Source organism: Tachypleus tridentatus, chromosome 13, assembly GCF_004210375.1.
Source record: "Tachypleus tridentatus isolate NWPU-2018 chromosome 13, ASM421037v1, whole genome shotgun sequence".
NCBI lineage: Eukaryota > Metazoa > Arthropoda > Merostomata > Xiphosura > Limulidae > Tachypleus > Tachypleus tridentatus.
Genome location: NC_134837.1, coordinates 38,450,800 through 38,475,371, shown reverse-complemented (window position 1 = coordinate 38,475,371; position 24,572 = coordinate 38,450,800). Strand labels below are relative to the sequence as shown.

General features: G+C 34.2%; 1 protein-coding gene across 4 annotated transcripts in view; it reads right to left on the bottom strand.

The window, feature by feature from the left end:
* The window catches only part of LOC143237906 (ras-specific guanine nucleotide-releasing factor 2-like), a 270,405-nt gene that overhangs the window by 111,256 nt on the left and 134,577 nt on the right, over window positions 1-24,572 (bottom strand). The window lies entirely within an intron of this gene.

The window sequence follows — 24,572 nt, the reverse complement described above, 5'->3', positions numbered from 1 at the left end:
TATTCACAATTTCTGACATTTATTTCATCTTAAATGTTACATGTTACTGAAAGAACTCATAAAAATTACAGTAGAAAACTTATTTTAATTTTTATACTTAAAATCCACAGTACACGTACAAGTACGTTTTTGAGATTAATCAGGCCACATGATAAACAGATTTTTGTTTAGCATTTGAATTTAATTTAATTCTAATTGTAAATCCAAACATTTAAGTATTTTAATGAAAAACTTCTATTAGCAATAATAATAGACACGAAATTCTAGGCAAATAGTTAGAATCAACTCAGTGTTAGGCATAAATATCGTTATGCTTTTGAATGAAATTATATTTTCTTATTGCATTGTATTACGACCTTTACTGTGCTGTAAAATCATATGGTTGTTATTATATAGCACCATTCTTTTAATGCAAAAAAATATACTTAATTTATTTTCTCACCTGATCAGCCTACGTTACTAATGGCACCGCTAAGAGCGCCAGTTACTACTTAAGTGCAGAACAGTGAGACAACATACTAATGTGCTCTGTTTCTCCTGAGACGTGATTTCAATACCAAGCAAAAACTGAAAACTTTAGTACAAACTGTCCATATAAACGTTTATTTAGGAAGTGTGTTTGAGCCGGAATCCATCGAAAGGATTTCCAACGAGTAAATAAAACAAGAAACTCATCACAATATTTGTTCTAACGTTCCTATCCTCCATCCCTGATACAAGCTTCAAGTTACACCCTACTGCTATTTAGAAAATTAAAGCCAATATACGTAAATACTGTAAGTTTTGAGTAGATCTTAACTAACTGTGCAGTAATCTATCTCGTTGGTTTGAATAAAACGTGAAAATGAAAAATAATTAGTTATTTCGGATTGCAAGCTTGAACTTTCCTAATACTCATAACTGCTGCTATTTCTATGAAATGATACTATTACTATATAAAGACGTATGCTTTCCAAAGAAGACCGTAGTAATTTAGAAGTACCTAGTGCTATTTTATTTTCGAGGAAATGGTGTTATTATGACCTTATATAGCTTGATAAGATTATTCTCCTCACACTCTCAGTATATGAATATCTACGTTCTCAGAAAGAAGTTAGCTATAAACGTATTTTTCCCATCCATGTTACTAAAACAAACATGACGTTATGAGTAAATTAACAAAGAAGAGGCTGTTAGTTTGAATAAGTGCATGTTTCTAAATTCCATTATAATCTCCTTGTGCACACTCAGAGGACGAGAACGTAAAGACGTGTTTGAACAAGATTTTTAACATTCTGGGTTAATGCACTTGTATACAAATGTAGAAAGATAAAGTTGCCATGAACAAATGCAATGAGGTTTCTATAATCATAGATTAGTTATTTGTCAAGAAAGAGAAAATTACAATTGGATAACACTTTTAACATGAAACATTAAGTGTTGACATAGATGACTTCTCTATTAAAATGCTTTACAATTAGTCGTAATTTAACATTTGAAAACATTACTGTTCATAATGACATATCAACTTTTCACCTTTATTTACTCTGATATAAATAATATAATATGTATGTATATACAGCGGAGGTCCGCAAACTATTTAATACAACAGTACTTTTTCAAATGCAAAATTTCTAGAATCATACAAGTGAATTCCAATCACAGACACCGAAATCTATTACGTATATTTGTTTTAGGCCTAAAATTAGTTAAGCCTTTATTAAGTACGTCCTACGTTCGAGAAATAGATAAATTAACATTGTAACTTGTGTACATTTTTTGCTTTAGTTTAGTTAGGCCTAAACGTTAGCGTACTTACATGAGTAAACAAACTTTAATTTTATTCTACGACCTAAATTTATACCTTTTTTAAAGACACGTTGATAAACTTTTAACGTTTTGTTGTACAAAATATCTACTAAAGTATATTTACAACTTCCTTTTATTTACACCTGTTTAAATTATGCGTGAGCGCATGCGCATTTCGACAATTCTGTGAGCGTGCTATTTTATGACAGACAAAAACTGAGAATGAGTATTATTATCATAAATCATATAAATGTTTTGCCAGTGACATTTACACCTTTCTAAAATATATGAGTGGAAAATATAAAATGAATGTTGTACAAAATGCCATCTGGTGCTACAGAATTATTTTCAATATTGTTAAAAACGTTCATGAACATTAATATTTCATATCTAGAATAGAGAAATCGATTTCGAATCATATTGTTACAGCGAGGATGCCTTGTTATGCAAGATTTCGAAAAGCGTTACAAACAATAAAATGACGTTTCTTTTATTTTTTACAGGCTAAACGCAATTAAAACGGAATAGTTTTATTTACGAGAAATCTCCTTATCTCTCTGTTGTAACAGGTTTACTGTTGTACATTTATTTTAGTGCCTACTCTTGTTTCTATGCAGTTTTATTTTTTGCTTGTGACGTATTGTGCAAGTCTCGCCTGTTCTCAAAATTTGTAAAAGATTCTTGAAAGTGAGAATCAACAATATTTCTTTAACAAGAATGCGCTGAAATATTATTGAAACTTGAAAAAATCGCGTGATTCTTATACAAAAGACAGCGCGCCGAGAGACAAGGATAATATTATTGGACAGCTACAAGTATAGGCATAGGAAGGTATAATTGTGATTGGCACCTATTAATCGGAAAACTACAGAACTCGGCCATGGACTTTATAGATTTCAAACAGTACAAACCGTTCAATTTCAGTGAATTACTTCAGAGGTTATTATACATTTAAAATCTTCTTCGGTAAGAAGTGAGCTTCTCATCGGTGTGAGGCCAGCCAAGAAAGACATTGTTAGCTTAAGCAAAGTGCAACAGTATCAACTCAGAATTAATTTGCTAGTCGTGGATCTGGATCGTCGATAAAATATTCAGTTCTAGAACGGATATAAGAATCGGTATTGTTTGTATGCTTATAAAACTATTAATAACCCATAACCCTATTAGTAATAACCGTTACTATAAATTGTATTGTTTTTATATTTATACATTAAAACATATTTGTGTTAGAAAATGGAATTATGTGTATTAATCTTGTTGGCAAATACAATAAATTTGATACATATTAACAATTAATTAACTTCTAAATTCAAATTTCCAGTTATTTGAAATAGTAATACGTTAACATGCGAAACATAATAAATTGGAAACTAGTCCAAAATAAATAATGACGTAACACTGTCGATAGAAATTGGTGATATCGTAACATTGTAACTCAGTCATAAATCTTTCATTACTTATGTGAAGATGAAAAACGTTTAAATATGCTTTTACTTCAAAATTAAGACAACTCGTATGCTCTAAAAATTTATATAAGTTTTTGGTTCTTAACAAACGTCTAAAACATGCATTTTCGTCTGTATTGTTTGTTTGTTTTTCTTTTAACAAAGCCACAATGGTTATCTGCTCAGCCCACCGAGGGGAATCGAACCCCTGATTTTAGCGTTGTAAATCGGGAGACATACCGCTGTACTAGCGGGGGACTTTCGTACGTATTATGAAGTTAGGTATATGCGAACTTTATGAAAATACTTCATAGAAAGACTGTCAAAAAAGATTCCTTCCAAAAATAACACTCAATGCAAAAGTAGACTGGATCGATTTAATTTATTTTCACTGGTAAAAGAAGAATTAGATGTGTTGTAATTCACATGTTTAAAATTATTTAATTTTATTTCTATACTAACGTTGTAAAAAATCTTAATTTAAACAACAATAATAACATATTTAATTGTTTAAAGTCAAGTGAGAAATAGTTTTATTCTAAATCACTGGTCTTAATTGATTTTTAAAATTGTTTTAAACAAGATTATGTGTTGTAATCGTTTAATTCACTTTCGAAGAGGTTACTAAAAAGCCCACAGTGGCACAGCGGTATGTTTGTGTACTCCCAACTCTAGAAACCCGGTTTCGATACCCATAGTAGGCTAAACAGCGCTCTCCCAATGTGTAGCTTTGTGCGTTATCACAAACAAACACTGCTGTTAAAAATAATTATTAGAGACTTCTATAGGCTACATGTATTTTAAAATAATTCTGGTTGCGTCAGTTCGTTACATAGTGCTATACAAATTATCTTATGCTACTAAAAACCACAAACTAAATGCATTTTTTAATTGTGCTATGGTGTTTTCTGGTTATAAATACAGAGGCTTAAAAAATATACATTATTAGATTGATGAAACAAGAATGAATTTTTAACTCCTTTATTTTGGTTTTCTTGTAATACCAAATACAAGCCTTTCATAAGTTAAGAACAAAGTTTCATAATAGGCTATCTCTGCTTTGCCCATCATGGGAATAGAAACCCGGTTTCTAGCGTTGTAAGTCCGCAGACATACCGCTGTACCACTATCACAGAATAAGGCAGATTGAATGGATTATAGATAATCCATTCGTATAAATCTATTTTGAAATGGGTGTTGACGGAATGTCTTCCGGTGTATTACTTTGCTGACATGAAAATCTCTGACGACAAACCACATGTGGTGTATAAGTCAAACTTATTGCTTTTACTATGGGACACTAGAACAGTTACTCTGTTCACGCCCATTGTTTTTATATATATCTATATATATTAATGTTTTTACTAAATATAACAATTGAGGTGAAAGTTTGTAATGAACACATATGTATATATACCTAAAGATGTTAACCTCGTACTCACTTATTGTGTAGTAAACTTATTTCCTTGCAAAACGTTTGTAATGAAGAATACTAAAAAACTCAAACTTTTCAACTTAGTTTGCTTAAATACTTCAATTAATTTCGAATAACCATAATAGTATTACTTATATTAGTACTATATAACTTCTTAATTTGAAATGATACCATAAAATGTTAAATATTAAAGCTTCTTTGTTTTTCTTATTTGGTTGTAATTACAAGCAACGTTTGCTTTAGTATAAGTTGAGAATATGTTTTTCAAAATTGTAAGCTTCTTATCACTCTTAATTTGGCCCGGCATGGCCAGGTGGGTTAAGGCGTGCGACTCGTAATCTGGGGGTCGCGGGTTTGAATCCCGTTACACCAAACATGCTCGCCCTGTCAGCTGTGGCGGCGTTATAATGTGACGGTCAATCCCACCATTCGTTGGTAAAAAAGTAGCCTAAGAGTTGGCGGTGGGTGGTGATGACTAGCTGCCTTCCCTCTAATCTTACACTGCAAAATTAGGGACGGCTAGCGCAGGTAGCCCTCGAGTAGCTTTGCGCGAAATTCAAAACAAACAAACACTCTTATTTTACTTTTTTATAAACATTTAGCAATTCAACAGTTACCGGTCATACTTGTCATAAATTGGAGTATTTTTATGTGTTTTCATGCAGGCCGTCCTATTACTACAATTTAATATGATGGTTTTCAACATCATGCATTGTTATGCTATAATCTTGGTCAAAATGTTTGCTTACTGTTCTATATTGATGTTATTGTCTACATGCACACATTAGTTACTGAATATATGCTTGAGCAATAACAGAGAAGGTAGCATATGATCAGGCAAACACGTACGAATTGTTATTCTGTAAATTGTTTTGAGTACTTATTTGCCAAAGGACAGACACACGTTTTGTATATAAGACTGTGCTCTTCGTATAATCGTTTTCGAAACTGATCGATGCTTTGTTCAAACAGTTTCTCTTCACGTGGAGTGGAGTCGTGCGTCATGACGTACTACAGGTTATAAGGGCGTAAAAATTGTTCAATTGTCCAAAAATGATGTGAAACGAAAAATGGGCATTTTTGGAACGGTACGGTACCTCAGTGTATTGTATCCAGAATATTGAAATTTCACGTCATCGGACTACAGAAAACGTTGTTCTAGGAAAATTTACTGGTGAACGCTGAAAAAATACTGCTCGAGATTACCGTGTTTTGATCGGGTTAAAACGTTAAAATCCAAAGAAATCTTGCAACAACTTGAAATAAGAATGGCATTAACACGTTCATTCAAGTGTACCCATTAGAACAGTGAACAAGAGACTTACCAAAGCTATTTTACAAGAAAAGCTGTCTGCAAACCAGTAATAACTACAATTCACCGCCGTCACTGTGTTACCTGGGTAAGAGCCTCTTAACTTATAGTTAGGACACAGATGAGTTCTATTTCTAACTTCTTGAAGATGATTATAGGATTCTTGTTCTGGAGAACAAATAAGAGAAGACTGTCTTTCCCACACACAGGAAGTGGTGCAGTACATGGTTAGGTAATTATCCATCATGGTGGAAAAATTGCTCTTTATATCTTCCAGAGAAATATCAACGTAACATAAATACGATATTTTTATGCACATGCTAAGGCAAGATCTTGTAATAACTTTATGTTCGAGGATAACAATGTCACTATCCACAAAATCTTCAAAATGTATTCCCATTGAGAACGGTAACTGAGTTGTAGCTTCTTCTAGTGACAAGTTCAAAAAAATTACAATGGATTTCATCAATAACCTCATCGACAGCATAGGCGTTATTAAATTATGAGAAGGACCAACGTAGCATTGAATGTTTTGTACGAATTTATATAACGCTACAGTCGCTATTCATAATAATTCAAGTTCCATTTTTTCATTATATATGTTTTGCTGTGATATGTGAAATGCTGAACTATGTATGCATTTTTCTACAGGCGTCTGATAAAATTCTTTGCTTCTCTAGTAAATCGTTTATGATGTCTGTAGAATCTGAGTTATTATATAACTTACATATGTAGATGTTTAATATAACATCAATATCCCAGGTAAACAGCGTTAATGATATTATTTGTTTCAAAATATGTTTTGCTCAAGACTGTATTTATCCCTGAAAGCTCATTAGGTATAATAGATTACTTCATCTTTATCAACATTCTCAAACAAAATCCATCAGTTCACACATATTTCACGAAAGGCATTTTACCTCCCTCTCTTCCATTGATGTCTCATTTGAAGGCTTAACACGGTAAGAATAAAAATACCTGGAGTGAGCAAAGCATAGATGGTTCTATACCTTTAATTTTATCAACAAACAAACAAAACTTGCTGTATTTTAACAACTAAGATTATTTACTTTTGTTGTGAATTCAATACTAGGTACTACCTCTTGTAAATTATACGTTTTACAGAATACTACGACCTTTCCGAACTGTCATGACTACACCTGAAATTTAACTATATTTCATTATTTAACGAGAAAATAATGAACACTTTTAGTATTTTGGGTCATTTTTAGCAATAATGCTTTTCTCTAGCTATTGTACGTTATCCATAATCTCACTGTACCAGGTAATAATATTAATTGTTGTACGTTCAAGTGTTGATAATTCATGTACGTTTACAGCATCTCACTGTTTAGTACAGAACGACCTCATTAGTTTCGTTTAGTAAGTATCACGTAAAACTATCAATTGTTCGATTTCCCATTGTTGGTAGTTCATTATTCATTGAGTCAATTTATTAGTGTAATAACTTTTGTATCTAAATATACATTTTACCTTTTACAATTTTAAAGGTTTTACTTGATTTAGTACTTCCGTCTTTCCGCTCCTAAACTTGATCACGTGGGTGGAAGGTGCGGCCTTCAAAATATGATTATACATTCTTTAACGTCGTCCTGTTGCATTACTCTGGCTAGCATATGTTTCAGATTTTGCAATTTATCAAATTATTATATAGACACGTGTTTATGTTTGCGTGTGTGAGTCCATATACATCTGTTGTTTTGTTTCTCTTTATTCTCTCCGTCTTTTCTATAGCCAAACAGTAAGTAACATATATCGGAAACCATTTATATGTGACATTAAACTAATTAAACTTAACCAGCCAGGGGCCGATAATCACTTTTCATTGGCCACTTGTTGCTGTTTTGAGGAATACAAAGATTTGTTTATACTAGTGTCTCACTTTTCGAAATATTCTGTGACACAACATTAGTATATGAATTTTTATGGTGACAATCTTATTTTTAAATATTTATTATGTAACATTAAACGTTGTTTATATTTAATAAATCTGTATATTTGTATAATGGGATTTTGTTTATAATTGTAACATTCATTGTTCATGAATGTGCACCACTGCTAAAAATCGGAACTCTTATAAGCATATTCATGTTTCGAATAATAGTAGGTTCTGTAGCGTTTAGAAGTAAAAAAAATGCTATTTTTATGTATTTTGTAATTAGTGACCGGCATCACTGTTTGTTATAGCTAATACAATTAATTTCGATGTTGATAAAATTTAAAATAAATTTTGGTTTATATTTTAATCAAAACTTGTATTGTTGCTTAGGATACAGATAAAGGTCTAATCTAGATCTCATCAGTTGGTTGAATCCTATACGATTCTCTTGTATCAAGAATGTTGTTAACAGTGATGGCACCCAACTGATGATTTAGCAAAGGTTTTACTTTATTCTATGGAATTTGTGAGACTATATATTCTAGTCAGTGTTTACAGGATCATTCACTTGTATTCAGTGTTTGATACGAAAACACTATGTAACTTTTCTTGTTCCTGAGCAGAAAGTGTTATTTCCCAATTGCTTAGGCCTACAGTAAATGGAAAAGACCTATTTTTTTCTTCAAACTTTGCTTTTGTGACCTGGGTAATAAAATTCTCATGAAAATTCCAGGTAGATTCATTGCTGAGTAGCTGATAGAAACTTTTCTTGAACTTACAAGAATTTTCAAGAACTTTCTAGAATGTTGTAAAGTCTCAAAGCTGTGGTGCTCTATGACGGGAATAAATATCCGTCTCTTTCCCTGGATCATTCGGTGCACCTAAAAGAGAAATATAACAACGTCAAGACCTTGCTAGAAGCCTTGAAGTGTGATGAGTTTGGCTAAGAGGTTATCGGAGACTACAAAATGGTGGCATTCCTGATGGGTATCCAAGGAGGCTTTACCATGTTTCCCTGTTATCTTTGCCTTTGTAACAGCAGGGACACCGCAGCGCACTACAACAGGAAGCATTGGCCACAATGGACCGAATTCTTTGTAGAGAGGCACAATGTCAAGTATGAGCCACTAGTGGACCTCCAGAAGATGTTGTTTCCAGCACTGCACATAAAATTGGGTCTTATGAAACAATTTATCATAGCTGCAGCCTTCAAATACCTTCGAGACTTCTTGCCTAAGCTGTCTGAAACAAAGGTCAAAGCTGGTGTCTTCGTTGGACCACAAATAAAGAAGATCCTGGAGTGCACAGAATTCCCAAAGAAGCTCAGTAGGAAGAAAGAAAAAAGATTCGGACAGCTCTGTCGCAGTGATTCGGGGCTTCTTGGGCAATCACAAGGCCGAAAATTATGTGGAACTGGTTGAGGCTCTGGTGAAGAATTACGGCAAAATGGGCTGCAGGATGTCCATGAAAGTCCATATCCTTGACGCTCATCTTTATAAATTCAAGGATGACATGGGAGAATACTCAAAGGAGCAAGGCGAGCGCCTCCACCAAGATTTACTGGACTTTGAATGCCGCTATCAAGAAGCGTATAACGAAAGCATGATTGGGAATTATATTTAGGGTCTGATATGTGAAAGTGGTTTACATTACAGTCGTAAATCTTGATAAAACTACTTACTTCTAAACATTTTTGTTTAACTTTAGTATAAATACAAGTAAATCTTGATTCATATGTTGTTTTATTCAGACCTTATGTAAATGAAAATGTGCAAATTTGCCCGTTTTTACATAGAAAATAGGTTAATTTCTAAATTTTATTATCCAGGTCACAAAAGCAAAGTTTGAAGGAAATAATGGCCATTTTCTGTACTTTTACAACATAAGCAATTAAGGAATAACACATACTATCCAGGAACAAAACTTGTTTTACACAGTGGAATATTTTCGTTAACTTGTAAGTTACGATTTACTTCTGATCTCTGTATTTAGCTTATTTTTAAGCAGATATTCTTCTGTTATAACTTTAGTCACAAAACATCCTATTGTCACAGGATATTTCATTGACAATATGACTTTGTAAATTTGTATTGCACTTCAGGTGTCCTACGTTTTGAAGTTGATATCTGTTACTTGCTCATTCGTATTATGGATTTTAATCTATTAGACAACACATTTTATTTTGACATATGCTTTATCACAGTAAAGATCGACCGCTGTACAAAGATATTGGAAGTAGGTAGTTTAATTCTTAAGTTATATCATTTAGGGGTTTTATTGAACTACTGACATTTTTTTTATATATAAAGCCAAGCCAGTAAGTAAATAGACACAAAAACTATAAGACTACCAGTTATAAGAATTTAACTGGCAGAATGTAAAGGGGGATACATAACAAAATGTCAATCACACTACGTTTTCTATATCCAATGTCGGTGACACTTTTCGCCCAATCAAACCATTTGCGGTTCTTAAGGCAGAAATGTGGTGACACGTTGTATTTTCAAAATCTAAAAGCTGGTGAAGAATTAGGTTATGCTGTCCCTAAAAGCAAGCTGTTTGGAATGATTTCTTGAGAACCACCCATGCTTAATTAGATTCATACCTGGCTGTTGGCCTAGACATAGGAATATGGTAATGACCTTTGACCTTCAAGTCATCGCTTTTGTAGTTCTTTCTGAGAAAGCAGAAATCCAGTCTTGCATGAAAATGTTGGTTTTGGGTGATAAGTTGGTTATTATAACGAATCGAATAACACTGTCATAGCATCCTTATTCTCACAGTTGTATTCTTCCAGCTCCTAAAATAAAATAAATACCATTGTATTCTCTCGTGGATTGCAGACAGTTCAGGGACATTTTCTGAAAAGATAGTCGCCAAATCCAGTCGCTTACACTTTCTTATAATTGTGCAAATCTACAAAGGGACAAATTACAGTGTCCCTAAAGGTAAGAAGGTGTGATAGCACGTGTAATGCCACTACTGTTGACGTATGACATTACCTGGAGTGAGGAGTGGTTTTCGTAAAGCTAGCTATTCTACTATTATAGTCCACGCTATGATGGTAACTTCTAATGATATTGGCGTACACATGCACCTGTCTTGAATCACTAGTCCTAGGTCATTCTCAACATAAAGGACTTGTGTTCATTTTAGGCGCTGATGTCGTGCAGCAAGCATTGGTTTATGTCGTGAATGGAACTGCCTTATCACCCAATTTATTGTGGCTAACAGTATTTCCAGTGAGCTGACGAGACCTCGCTGGCTTTATCTGCCCATTCATCGTCAGGCCGTGTGAAAATACAATTAATTCCCAGGATCATTTTGTTCGTGGCGTTGCTGTTTGTAGTATTTGGTCTTCACTAAACTAAACATGTATTTATATATCAGGAATGTTTTCATACGGCATCATAGAGATGGTCGATTTGTGTTCTCTGGGATGTATGTTTACTTACTGGTAAAATATATACGATAATGTGAGACCACAGTGCGAATTTAGTTTTCATTCTAATATATATAGTTTTGTAAGTTTTTTTTCTTGCTGTTGTTGAATTTAATGAAGATATGCACAAGAGCTGTACCATATCAGTGCTAGTTATCCCTAATTTTGGAGAGATAGACTAGAGGACAGGCAAATTATTGAACACTACCTATCGTCAGACCGAATAGTGGAATCTAGCCATCACAACTATAATACTCTCACACTCCCAAAAATGTGATGCGTGATTTTTCGATTTTTTCTTTTCTTTTTGTGACAGTAACTGAACGCGACATAATAAATCTGAAATCATTTCCTATAAGTACAGAGTGTTAGTTTACACACAAAGTTATTAGAACCATTATGTCAGTTAAATTCTAAAAGATAAATAGAGTAATATTTGAACTAACTTCAAAAATTCCCCAGTGTTACGTATGCGAACTTACAACGCTGGAACATGTTTGCTCTTTCAGCAGTGGGAGCGTTATTGTTTGTTTGTTTGTTTTGGAATTTCGCACAAAGCTACTCGAGGGCTATCTGTGCTAGCCGTCCCTAATTTAGCAGTGTAAGACTAGAAGGAAGGCAGCTAGTCATCACCACCCACCGCAAACTCTTGGGCTACTCTTTTACCAACGAATAGTGGGATTGACCGTCACAGTATAACGCCCCCACGGCTAAAGGGGCGAGCATATTTAGCGCGACGGGGATGCAAACCCGCGACTCTCAGATTACGAGTCGCACACCTTACTTAACACGCTTGGCCATGCCGGGCCAGGGGGCGTTATAACGTGACGGTCTATCTCACTATTCGTTGGTAAAAGAGTAGCCCAAGAGTTGGCGATGGATGGTGATGACTAACTGCCTTTCCTCTAGACTTATACAGCTAAATTAGAAACGGCTAGCGCAGATAGCCTTCATGTAGCTTTGTGCAAAATTCAAAACAAACAAACAATACAACGTTTAAAACTGGGTTTCAATAACCGTAGTAGATAGGCAGATATTCCATAGTGTCGGTTTGAGTTTATCTTCACAATAACAAGCTTTATTCCTTATCCATGCGTGTTTAATTAAAATATTCACTTGTATGTCTTTTGTGTATTTTAGTAACAAAAACACGAGTTCTTTGTGACATAGAAATGTTATAAACGTGATATTCCTACAGAGATAATATGAAGGAACAAAGATGTATTCATCCGAACTACAAAACTCCGGAAATAAGTTTGCAACTAATATTATACAAACACATAGTCTTCTGGAATACATTTCAAACACGCTAGTATTTTTGAATATTCGTATATACAAAAATAGGGTGATTAACTATCAGCTTATTTAATAAAACCCAACGAAGTCCACATTTAAGGCACGATAGAACCTACTGGTGTACTTAGTTTACGCTCTGTATGCTTGAGGAATTATAACTTCAAAATTCACAATATGATACTTACTGAAGGCACAGAGTTCACGTTATTTTTTTTTGTTGTTGTTGTTTTTTTGTGCAGCTCTGCGTTTAAATGAAAAAAACAACAACTTTGTTTGTTTATTGGATTTCACGCAAAATTGTACGAGAACTATCTGTGATAGCCATCCCTAATTCCGACTATAGAGAATGAAACCAGTCAAGACCACTATCTGCTACCATTTTCGCCACGCTTGTCCAGTCGAATAATGGAATTCTACAACACGGCTTCAAAGCAAAAATTGGATTTTGTTGCTGTCGTTGGTAATAGGAAATAGATCACACCTCCACGATGAGTGCGGTTAACCAATTGGGCTAACCTCGGCCAAGAATAAAGTTGCCGATGTGCAGTGTATTCAATAATTTATTGAGTTAAATAACTATGTAAATTATTGGTTAGTATTGTTTTATATTATTCTACCTTGGCCCGGGTTGGCCTACTGGTTGGCTTGCTCGAAATGGAAATCTGAAGGTTTACTGTTCGCAGCTTATTTCACATGCACACAATAAAAACAAAACAAAAAACTCAGTGATGTTGAGAAAACCCACTTGTAGAGAAAAATATATATGTAAAAACGGCTCGTTTGGGTTGAGAAAATTTTTACGAAAAATTGTAAATTTTGAAAAATATATTTTTCAAAACAAAAAACTCTAGCTACACTATGATGCCGAGATGTAAGAATTACGGTAAAATCGAATTAATTGGTGAACAAGAGTAGTCTTAACACTTAACGGTCAGTGTTGCTGGCCTACTGGTTTCTCTTTTATCTATCAGGTCAAAACAAGGATGGTTATGTGCAGAAAGATAGCTCTTTGTGTAACTTTGCGCGACAATTCTCAAAGAAAAAAAATCGTTATTGCTTTTCTAAGAAATTTTGCTTCTCGAATTTTCAACCACAGTATGTTATATAGCAGAAAATAATCATTCGAGTGCTAATGAAATATGGAGCGTAACTTGACACATCTGAAGATATACTGAAACTTTCTATATATTTACACACGTCAAAATAGCCGAGTTATTTCTTAGGAATATGAAAATAGTAAAAAAAAAAATTCCAGTGTTTCATTCTGTGGTTATTTTGCATTGCTGTAGAAAAATTACATCAAACTATCGTCAAGAGATCCTAGCGTTGCATTGTGAATTCTACCATTGCAGATAGATAAGAGGTACAGTCGTTAAATATTTTTATACATATATATATACAGTTTCTAAAATAATCAAACTATTATAAAAATATGATAAATTGAGAAGATGGATTGTAAAGGTTTTCTAGTACATTATGTGAACTGGAAATAAAGAGTTTAACTATTGCTAGAAACTAGAAACTAAAAAAAAAAGGTTTATTCTGTTTTTATCATTCAGATTGTACATTTGTTTTGACTAATTAACCTTCCGATGCCACGTGCTGTTTTTCTGTTATGTTTTCTTCAATTTCGTCAGATTATGGCATATATTTTTGACGAAAGGCAACAGAACGATCAAACCACGCAACTTATTTGTTCCTCTCAAAAGACACCTGAAGTAAAATAGAGCAAAAAATGTAACAGAAATAAGTAATAAGGTATTTGTCCAAAATGTACCTACATAAATTGAAAGAAGAGCAACAACCTTACTCACGAGGGAGTAATGTGTACAAATTCAGAACGTGAAAGAAGAAAAGAAATAGTAAGAGATATATATCTAAAATACAAGTTACGTTGTATATAACTTATTTCACGAGGGAAAGAATTTTATCCGCCATGACATCTTAAAGATAGATTGGAAAACTTATTGATAAAATTACTGCTGTTAGATTCTTAAGCGATAAATGTCTTCAGAGCTCAAAATAAGAACGAAAGAGATTCTAGATATCGAGAGGACAATTACATGAATTGCCTGTTCTAGATGCATTGTAGATGTCGTATTGTCTTTATTAGAAGTTAACTTTTAGAAAATGAACATAAAACCTTTTCTTTAAAAGGTGAGAGAAACACTTTATAGTTTTAAGTTATTTACGTAGAGATGAAAACCAACAGATCTGATGTGTGTTCATGCTTATTACGTTTAGCTCAGAAACGATCTGATATGTTTCGGAAACAACAAAGACAACCTACAGCACCAATAACAAAATCAATAGTGTTCTGTCAGTTAAGTTGTTGTTGTTGTTTTTTTGCTTTTGCGCAAAGCTACTCGAGGGCTATCTGCACTAGCCGTCCCTAATTTTGCAGTGTAGGACAAGAGGGAGGGCGGCTAGTCATCACCATCCACCGCAAACTCTTGGGCTACTCTTTTACCAACGAATATCGGGATTGAACGTCACAGTATAATGTCCCCACAGCTGAAAGGGCGAACATGTAAAGGTGTGACGGGAATTCGAACCCGCGACCCTCAGAATGCGTGCCAGTGCCTTAACCACCTTGCCATGCCCAGCCCTATCAGTTAAGAAGGACAACCTACAGCACCTATAACGAAATTAATAGCTTTCTCCCAGTTAAAAAGGACGACCTACGTCATCTATAACAAAACAACACTGTTATATCAGTTACGAACGACAACCTACTGCACCTATAACAAAACAATAGTGTTCTGTCACTTAAAAAGAACAACCTTCAGCACCTATGGCAAAATTAATAGTGCTCTGTCAGTTAAAAAGAGCAAGTTACAGCACCTACAATAAAATTAATAGCTTTTTCTTAGTTAATAAGGACAACCTACGGCACCTATAACAAAATCAATAGTTTTCTCCCAGTTAACATCGTCACAAATTTGTTTAACGGATGTTGGAAACAGAAATTAGTTTTATCAAGGTTTAAAAACATCAAGACAAAAACCATTAAAAATATTTTGAATTCTCTCCGTAGTAATCAACTGTTTTTTTTCAAAGTAATATCGCCTACAAATTTAGATTGAAAACTCTGCGCTAAGGAAAATAATGTTATTAACACAGAATATAATTTAAGTAAAAAAGAAGTGGTATGTACAGTATTGTTTCAGAAAAGTAACAACAATCAGCACTAGACGAAGGTTACGTGTATAAAATGTTATTAATGTTCCTCTTCTGTTTTCATTATATGCTGTGTGTCCTATTTTGTGGAAGTTAACAGTTAACTCATTTAACAGGTTACGTACTTGCGTCTTTTAATTCAAAGCCAGTTTCGTATTACCATATAAAAAATAATACAGTAATTGAACCAGCGACCTCTGGCTGATATATTAAAACACACATACACATGCAGGCATGTATTTGCATATAATAAATTATCTTTATAACAATGTTCTGGAATCACAGTGATATTACACTGGGAACTACAATTACTAAATGTTGGAATAGAATGATTATTAAAACCAAAAACAAAATATATTTTATTTAAAATTTACTTTTAATTACGACCATAATGTATTAATAATTAACTTTAATGAACGATTGGAGAAGTCAAACAAAGAAAAAAGCTGTTTCATTTCTGTTAGGTTTCGTCAATTATTTAGAAACTTAGTACATTCTAATTCGAATAAAGAATTTGTCGTATACTTACGGGTGAAACCTGATTGAGAAGATGGAAAACGTGAGGTGTAAATATAAGAGTAATAACGAAGAGACATATACAAGATTGATTTATATAAAGTAACTCTAAGCCTTGTTTTCATTGTGCTTGACAATTAATTTGAAATTCATTATTCGCTCTCCGTTTTATGGCAGAGAGTGCGTTTAAGATTGACGTTCGAATCCTACTATGTATTCAAATAAGAGTAACCCTTGTTTAGAGTTGTTGTGGTCAGGATATTCGAAAGAATAAAACAAACTCATCGGAGAGGAAGAATAATCATAAGAATTGTCTAGATCATTAGCCGAATGTGCTCAATGTTGGAACAGTTAACACAAGAAATTCACTAATGATGTTATTTAAAAGATTTGTTGATAGATTTACAATTTAGATGGAAGAATGTAGGGTTTTCTTTATTAAATTTTGAATAATGGTTTTATTTTTCATGGGTTTTATCACATTATTACGTGTTATAGAAATTACAAGTTTTACCACAATGCCTACAATGAAAAAATGTAGGTGTGATTTATATTGGTCAACTAATTGAAATACGTCGTTTTCTATTCTGAATGAAGATTTTAGTTGTGAGAGTAAAGAAAGAAATTATCGATATGGATTTTAAAATTTACACATTGTGGCAAATTTAAACAACTAAAAGTCGTTATCACGCGAAAACAAATTATTATTATGATAAACAATACAATCAGAATTAAAATTAATGAAGAGATGGCTAAGAATGTAAAAGTGCCTTTAGTAATTTTAAAATACACGAGTACACTTATCTTTTATGAATGCGGTGGAATACGATATGCCTTTCAACAAAGGAACTGAGAGAGAAGCTTCTGTCGCTTCCGGATAGTGACAGTATCACTCTCTCTCTATTCCCTAGTTGAAAGGATAGGCACAGCTGTAAATCTCCGATCTTACAACGTTAAAGTCAGATAGCCCGTTGTGGCTTTGCTATAAACACACACTCGCTTCCGAAGAATTGTGTTAGACATTCACGTCACAAATATGGATTGTTAATGTAACTTTAATGAAATAAGTGCTTGTCGAATAATTAATTTTAACGGTACAGCAGTATAAGGATTAGGAAAATAATTTTGCGGATAATATAATATTACTTACAGAGCTTGTATCGATATACATTGAGAATTATTTTGTCTGTGGGTAGCAAACTGCTTACAACAGTAAGTTGTTCTCCGGTGACTAAGTTGTAACATTTGAAACTTATGATACCAAAGCTTAGGGTTCGATCCCAGAGACGGATGCTGTTCAGATACTTCATAATGAAGCTTTGCGTTTAAACAAATAAATAAACAGAGATGAATAGGCTTCAGAGCAAATCAGACTATCAAAATTAACAAAAATGTTTTAGTATTATTCGGAAGTAACTCATTAAAATCGCTCATGTCTGCATTAATTGAATTACGTGGTGATGTTTCGTTACGTGTTGATCATTTAGGATGTTATTCAATGAACTATACCTATAATTACCGAGTGTCAAGAGGTAGTATTAGGATACTATTGTAAATTAATCATTATTTTCGGCTTTAAACTGTTGAACCTTAAACATAATGAGCACGCTTACAAACATGTCCGTGAAAGTCGAAACCAATTATGAAGAATGAATTTCTAAAGAGGACCGAATGACCGCCTAGACTTTAAGCTGCATTGTAGATTCACGGTTCTAGAATAGGACTAGATTTAAGGGTGATAGACGCTAATAAAACGAGAGTGAAAATAAAACCTGGAGAATCAAATTATGATAAGAAGAAAAAATAGAAATAACCGGATGAAGAAAATAACTGATTAAAACTAAAGGTCTGAAGAGGCTGTCTCTGGAATTCAAATGTTACTCCTACCACACTTTCTACAGAGATAATCATTACCGAAGAGATGAATTATTTCAAACAAGCAACGTTATTAGCACTATGTTAATTGAGCAATCATGTTACAAAGATATCTGAGTCAGTTGTTCTATAGTCAGAACCTTTAAACTGTTTAAGTTATAACAGAAATGCTTGTTTGGAATAATTATATTGATAGCTATGGAGTCATGTTTACAATGTTTTGGGCGTAGTTTTGATGAGCGTACGTTTTATGTCTTAAATCGCACAATGATATCCTTTTCTGTAAGATATTCGCTAACAAATATAAATTCGGATGATACATAGTTTAGATTAAATGCTCGTAAAATGTATTATCTGTTTAAAATATAAGGAATAATATTGTGACTATAAAACTCATCGAAAACGTTTTTAACTTTTATTGACGTGTTCTAACATTTACAAATGAATACTATTCAACATAGAACAGAGGCATGTTTTGTCAGCTACACAAATGAGACTTCTGAAAACACGAACCAGTAGTTAATGGAGACGATCTTTTGAATTCTTGAGATGTGTGATAGACTGCTGAAAGAAGCAAACAAACATTCAATGTGGCTACATGTCAGATAGCCCGATTGATTTTTAGCTATGGGAATACTAAACTTCGGATGTTTATTATGGAGCAGCTGTTACACTTGTGGACTTTGCGGGTGTTAAACGAGAGCATAATAAACGCAAAGCTGCTGGGAACACAGTTTCGATCATTGAATTTAATCACACATGTATTTCACTTTAATTCGACATTTCCCTTTTGAAAGTGTGCAAATGATTTGTAATTTCATTTCAGATGAAAAAATAACATATATTTTTTTTACAACGACACTTTCTTACCTTAAAAGGGAGCAAGATAGCAAGTTTCAGGTTTTAAATATTCAAGTTGTAAACCACAATATTATTCTTAATTATATTATAAACCACTATATTATAATTTTCTATTTTCAACCTTTGCAAAGTAAATTGTATCAGAAGATTGAAAGAGTTTCTAATATCCATAGCTTAAGTTCCTGCTCTAAATAATTTTTCATATGATTTTTTTAAACGTTTAATTCATGTTAGATGTGTTTTCTTCAGCAATTATGATGGAAAAGTGTCAGTAAATAAGTACTAAACGAGCCCATTGTTTTGCATAATTTATTAATGTAGTGTTACAATAGCTTCAGTTACGTTGTTTGTATGAATACTTTAGTTGATTGTACATTTAGTAATGTTAGAATACGCATTTGCGATTGCGGCAGGTAACTGAAAAGCAATACTTTTGTGTATTCACGATACAATAAATTCGAGGCACTTTTTTTTTATCCAGCACTTGAAGTTTCGTTCAAGGACATAACTTGATCGGTTGCAAATCTTTTGTTTTAGCTAGAACAACTTTATTCTCCTCGTATGTTACATCGGTTTTATCAGCACTATACTCGAATCGCTGAAGAAAATGATACAGGTTTTGGAGAACATCATCAAGTGAACACTACTGACACTTTGGTGGCAAAGATTGTTTAATTGTTTACTGTTGTTGTTTTAGAATTTCGCTCAAAGCTATTCGAGGGCTATATGTGCTAGCCGTCCCTAATTTATCAGTGTAAGACTAGAGGGAAGGCAGCTAGTCATCACCACCCACTCTTTGGCTACTCTTTTACCAACGAACAGTGGGATTAACCGTCACATTATAACGCCCCCATGGCTGAAAGGGCAAGCATGTTTGGCGCGACGGGGATACAAATCCGCGACCCTCAGATTACGAGTCGCACATTTAAACACGCTTGGCCATGCCGGACCTAAGATTGTTTAATTAACGAACTATGTTCTTTACTGACAGTTAATGTAGCATGTTCTAGTGAGCTAGTAGCTGGAACATGGTCATTTCAAAAGATACAGGCGTTAAATGCTCTTGTAAACAACGTATGCAGCTTTTCGCTTTACTACTGTAGTAAGCGAGAAAAAGAATATGTAAGGACGATTATATTGAACCAAGTCCTTTAAAGTGCACTACACAACAAGCTAGTCCTTAAACATATCGTTTCTGTTTATTTTGAATTTCGGGCAAAACTACGCCAGAGCTATCTGCGCTAGCCGTCCCTAATTTTGCAGTGTAAGACTAGAGGGAAGGTAACTAGTCATCACCACCCACCGCCAACTCTTGGGCTACTTTTTTACCGACACATAGTGGGATTGACCGAAACTTTATAACAACCCCACGGCTGAAAGGGTGAGCATGGTTGGTGTGACGGGGATTTGAACCCGCGACCATCGGATTACGAGTCGAGTGCCTTAACAACTTGGCAATGCCAGGTCGAAATAAATTGTTATGTTGAAAGAAGTCAGATATGTATGTAATATATTATTATAATTTGGTTCTTTCATTAATGGAGCCCGGCATGGCCAACTGTGTTAAGGTGTGCGACTCGTTATCTAAGGGTCGCGGGTTTGCATTCCCGTCGCGCCAAACATGCTCGCCCTTTCAGCCGTGGGGCGTTATAATGTTACGGTCAATCACACTATTCGTTAGTAAAAGAGTAGCCCAGGATTTGGCGGTGGGTGGTGTTGACTAGCTGCCTTCCTTCTAGTCTTACACTGCTAAATTAGGGACGGCTAGCCCAGATAGCCCTCGAGTGGCTTTGTGCGAAATTCAAAAAAAACTTTCATTAATAAATGTCATGCGTTTAGTTTTAAATGAAATAAATTAACAGTGTAGCTTGTGTACCTTTTGTTTTTCTGTTGCTTTAGCTTAATAAGGGCTAAACTTTGTTGTAGTTAATACTATAAATAAATAAAGTCATACTGTTATTTTAAGACCTAACATTATGCTATTAGAAAATTTGTTCTTGTTTTTATATTGACTTTAGTTAAGATGATGTTAAGAAACTAACTTGATGTTAAGAAAGCGCTCACGACAAATTCCCTAAACTCTCTTTAGGAATTCAATAAAAATTACAAATTACATTTGTTGAAATGAAATGAAATAAAAAAATATTTAATTTATTTGTGGTAAAGTTTGAATTGAGTGTCTCCACAACGTTGATTACAAAGATAAAATTTAGCTTTAAGACAAAAACGGTATAGATTATTGAATTCAGAATTGATTATAAATATTAAAAATCTGTAATTATGTATGTGCTAGGAAATTAGCGTAAATGTCTTACTCTGTTTTATTCATTGCAGAAGAATTCTGCAATTTGATTCCAGAGTATTCCACAGTACTCAGGCCCTTTTCAGGGCAATGTCCATGTATTGTCTTGATTTGCCCTTTTTTTTTCATTATTTAAGTTTTTTTCAATATTTCTATTCGTTTTTTTGTTGTTTTTTATTTTTCTTCACTTTTATATATATATAACTCTTTTTTTATATATATTTATCGGAGTAGTGAAATACTAATGATAAGATTTTAAAAAATAACAATAAAAATAAATAAATGAGTTTTAAGCGTCTAGTGCATGGCGGTCAGCTTGTTTTATATTTCTTAAATATATATTTGTAGGAGAGAGGTACTTAGGACTATGTTCATCATGTACGTAGTATCTGTCGAGATCACAAAATAAATAATTTTTATGCCAATTCTTATTAAAATAATTGAGTGCATTATGCAAGAGTCTTATAGATATTGTTTCTATGTTTCTATACCTGTGCATGAATGTGGATGAAGTAATACGTAGTACTTTGTAGGCTGAAGTTAAGATTTAATTTTGTATTTTTTTTAGTTTGTGTAATTGTTTTTGTGTTATGTTTATCCAGGCAGGAGATGTGTATTCTATTATAGGTCTAATGTATGTTTTGTAGATTTTTATTATATTATCAAGTAATGTTCCTTGATTTTTACCTGACAGACTTCTTGCATAATTTACTCTTTTTCCAGATTCTTATCAGGATATTGTTTGTATGCTGTATCCACGTTAATTTTGTATCACAAGCTAATCCTAAAAATTTAGCAGTTTGTAAAAGTGATCCGTTCATGTATAACTTTGGTGGATTTTTTTTCAGTTTATATAATCTGCTGAATTTGGGTTTTCAGTATATTTATTTTTATTCTATATTTCTGGCAGTATTCTTCGATATTATTTAGGATTGGTTGGAGATTTGTTGCTGCAGTTGAAGGAGTGGGGGTACTTTTCCAGACTGCTGCATCGTCAGCAAATTGTGATACAAAACCTAAATTTAGGTCCGACAGAGGCATATTACTCACATACAAGATAAATAATATAGGGCTAACAACCCCTCCCTGCGGGACTCCTGCTTCGGGTGAAAAGGACCAGGAGTGGGCCCCATTCAAATCTACTTTACACGTTCTGTTTTCCAGGATGTTGGATAGCCAGCGAATACTTCCCTGGGGTAAAGCCATTTCCGTTAACCGATGGCGTAATCCGTTATGCCTCACGGTGTCAAATGCTTTCTCAATGTTGAGAAAGCAAGCTATAATACATTCATTTTTGTTGAAGCTGTCTGTAATTGTTTCTGTTCATCTGATTAGGTGGTTTGTAGTTTGTCTCTATTTTCTAATTACTATTTCTAAAATTTTGCCGATATAACTGGTTAGGCTAATTGGGCGGTAGTTGTTTGGTTTATTCGCTGGCTTTCCTTCTTTCTGGAACATTATTATTACCGCTTCCTTCCAAGAAACAGGGATGTATCCAGCTGATAATAATAGGTAAAATAAGGCTGTTAAGTGCTCATATAATCTCTTGAGTACCGTGTTTTAGGAGGATAGCTTGTATACCATCCTCTCCAGGAGCTTTGTTTTTTGTGGTTTTGATAGGCTGAAAGCGCACTGTATGATAAGACACATTTTAAATATTACCTTGAAAAGCGGTCAACAAAACCCATCAATAATACACGTTTGCTAAACCCCATTGCAACGTGTACGTCGCAGAACAACTTTGGAGACGACAATTTGTTTTGTACAACAGTGGATAACGCTGGTTTATATAGGCCTAATTACAAGCAGTTTGCTCAGTTTAAACTCTTATCATAATAATTAAGTCAAATTGGTGCAGGCATGACGTCAGACATGCGCAGACGAGTCTTTTACCCAAACACACTTGCTCTGAGTCGTGAGCGCGTTACATCGTGACAGTAATTTGCGTTTTTCCAAGATAAAAAGGTAGCTTAATGGTTGACGTACTTTAAAAATAAAATGGGGTCTGTCCCCCTTCCATTAAAATAGTGTGTTTTGCTCCTTGTTATGCATAAAAGATTGCTGTGTTAACACGATAAGAATTTATTTGATATATTTTATTAAGTACTGGATAAATACTCATTGGCATGGATCGGACGTAAAAATGCGATTTGGGTGAAAGTTAAACAAGATGTATCATACGACGGAATATGACGATTATATCCCAGTTTCCAAATCAGACAAAATTACCGAGTTATGACTAACCCCATCATCGCCCTAAATCCCATATTTAACGGCAGTAGTTTTGTCGTTACGTGAGCCGCCTGTCGTTGCTTCTGTTTATCAGCCCACAGCCCAATAGATCTTCAGCAGATAGCTCGACATGTCGTTATCAATCACCGTTATTCCTTCGATTACCTGTACATACAAGGTTACGAGATGTTTGACCAAGAATCTGTATAGCCGCTGTGGATTTGACTTACGATAAACTTCTTGATAGGCCAATTATCAAACCAAAAGATGCTCAGACGGCATTCAAAAGTAGCTTAGGTGCTGATAAGAACTGTCGAGATAGTAGCTGTAGTCTTCCGCCAGATCAGATGATTGAGAACAAAGGAGGTTGCATGGTTGAATTTTGCGCAAAGCTACACGATAGCTATCTGCGCTAGCCATCTCTAATTTAGCCGTATAAGACTAGAGGGAAGGCAGCTAGTCATCATTATTCACCCCCAACTCTTGGGCTACCCTTTTACCAACGAATAGTGGGATTGACCGTTACTTTATAACGCCCCCACGGCTGAAAGGGCGAGCATGTTTAGTGTGACGGGAATTTGAACCCGTGATCTACATATAACGAGTTGAGTACTCTAACCACCTGGCCACGCCGGGTCAGGCTGGATTTGAGAATCAAGAAAAAAATAGTCAATTGGTGTATATATATGTGTGTGAGAGTGAGAGAGATAGAGAGTAAGGTGTTGCGGCCTCTTCCAAGCCATGTGTCTCTTTGATTGCGCATAACTCGTGACAGAAGTATGTCACCATTATATTGATTGGATATTTACACACAGCAGAGTTCGAACTTCCTAACGATGTATGTATAAAACCCATGAAAGAGTTGTTGGAATTTCTTGTTCTTTGCCATGCAGCTCAAAAACACTCCTTGGACTCTGTTGACGAAGAGATCCTGTGTTACTTTATTAAACATCATTTCAGGGAACCAACTGTCGCGTCTTGCATTATT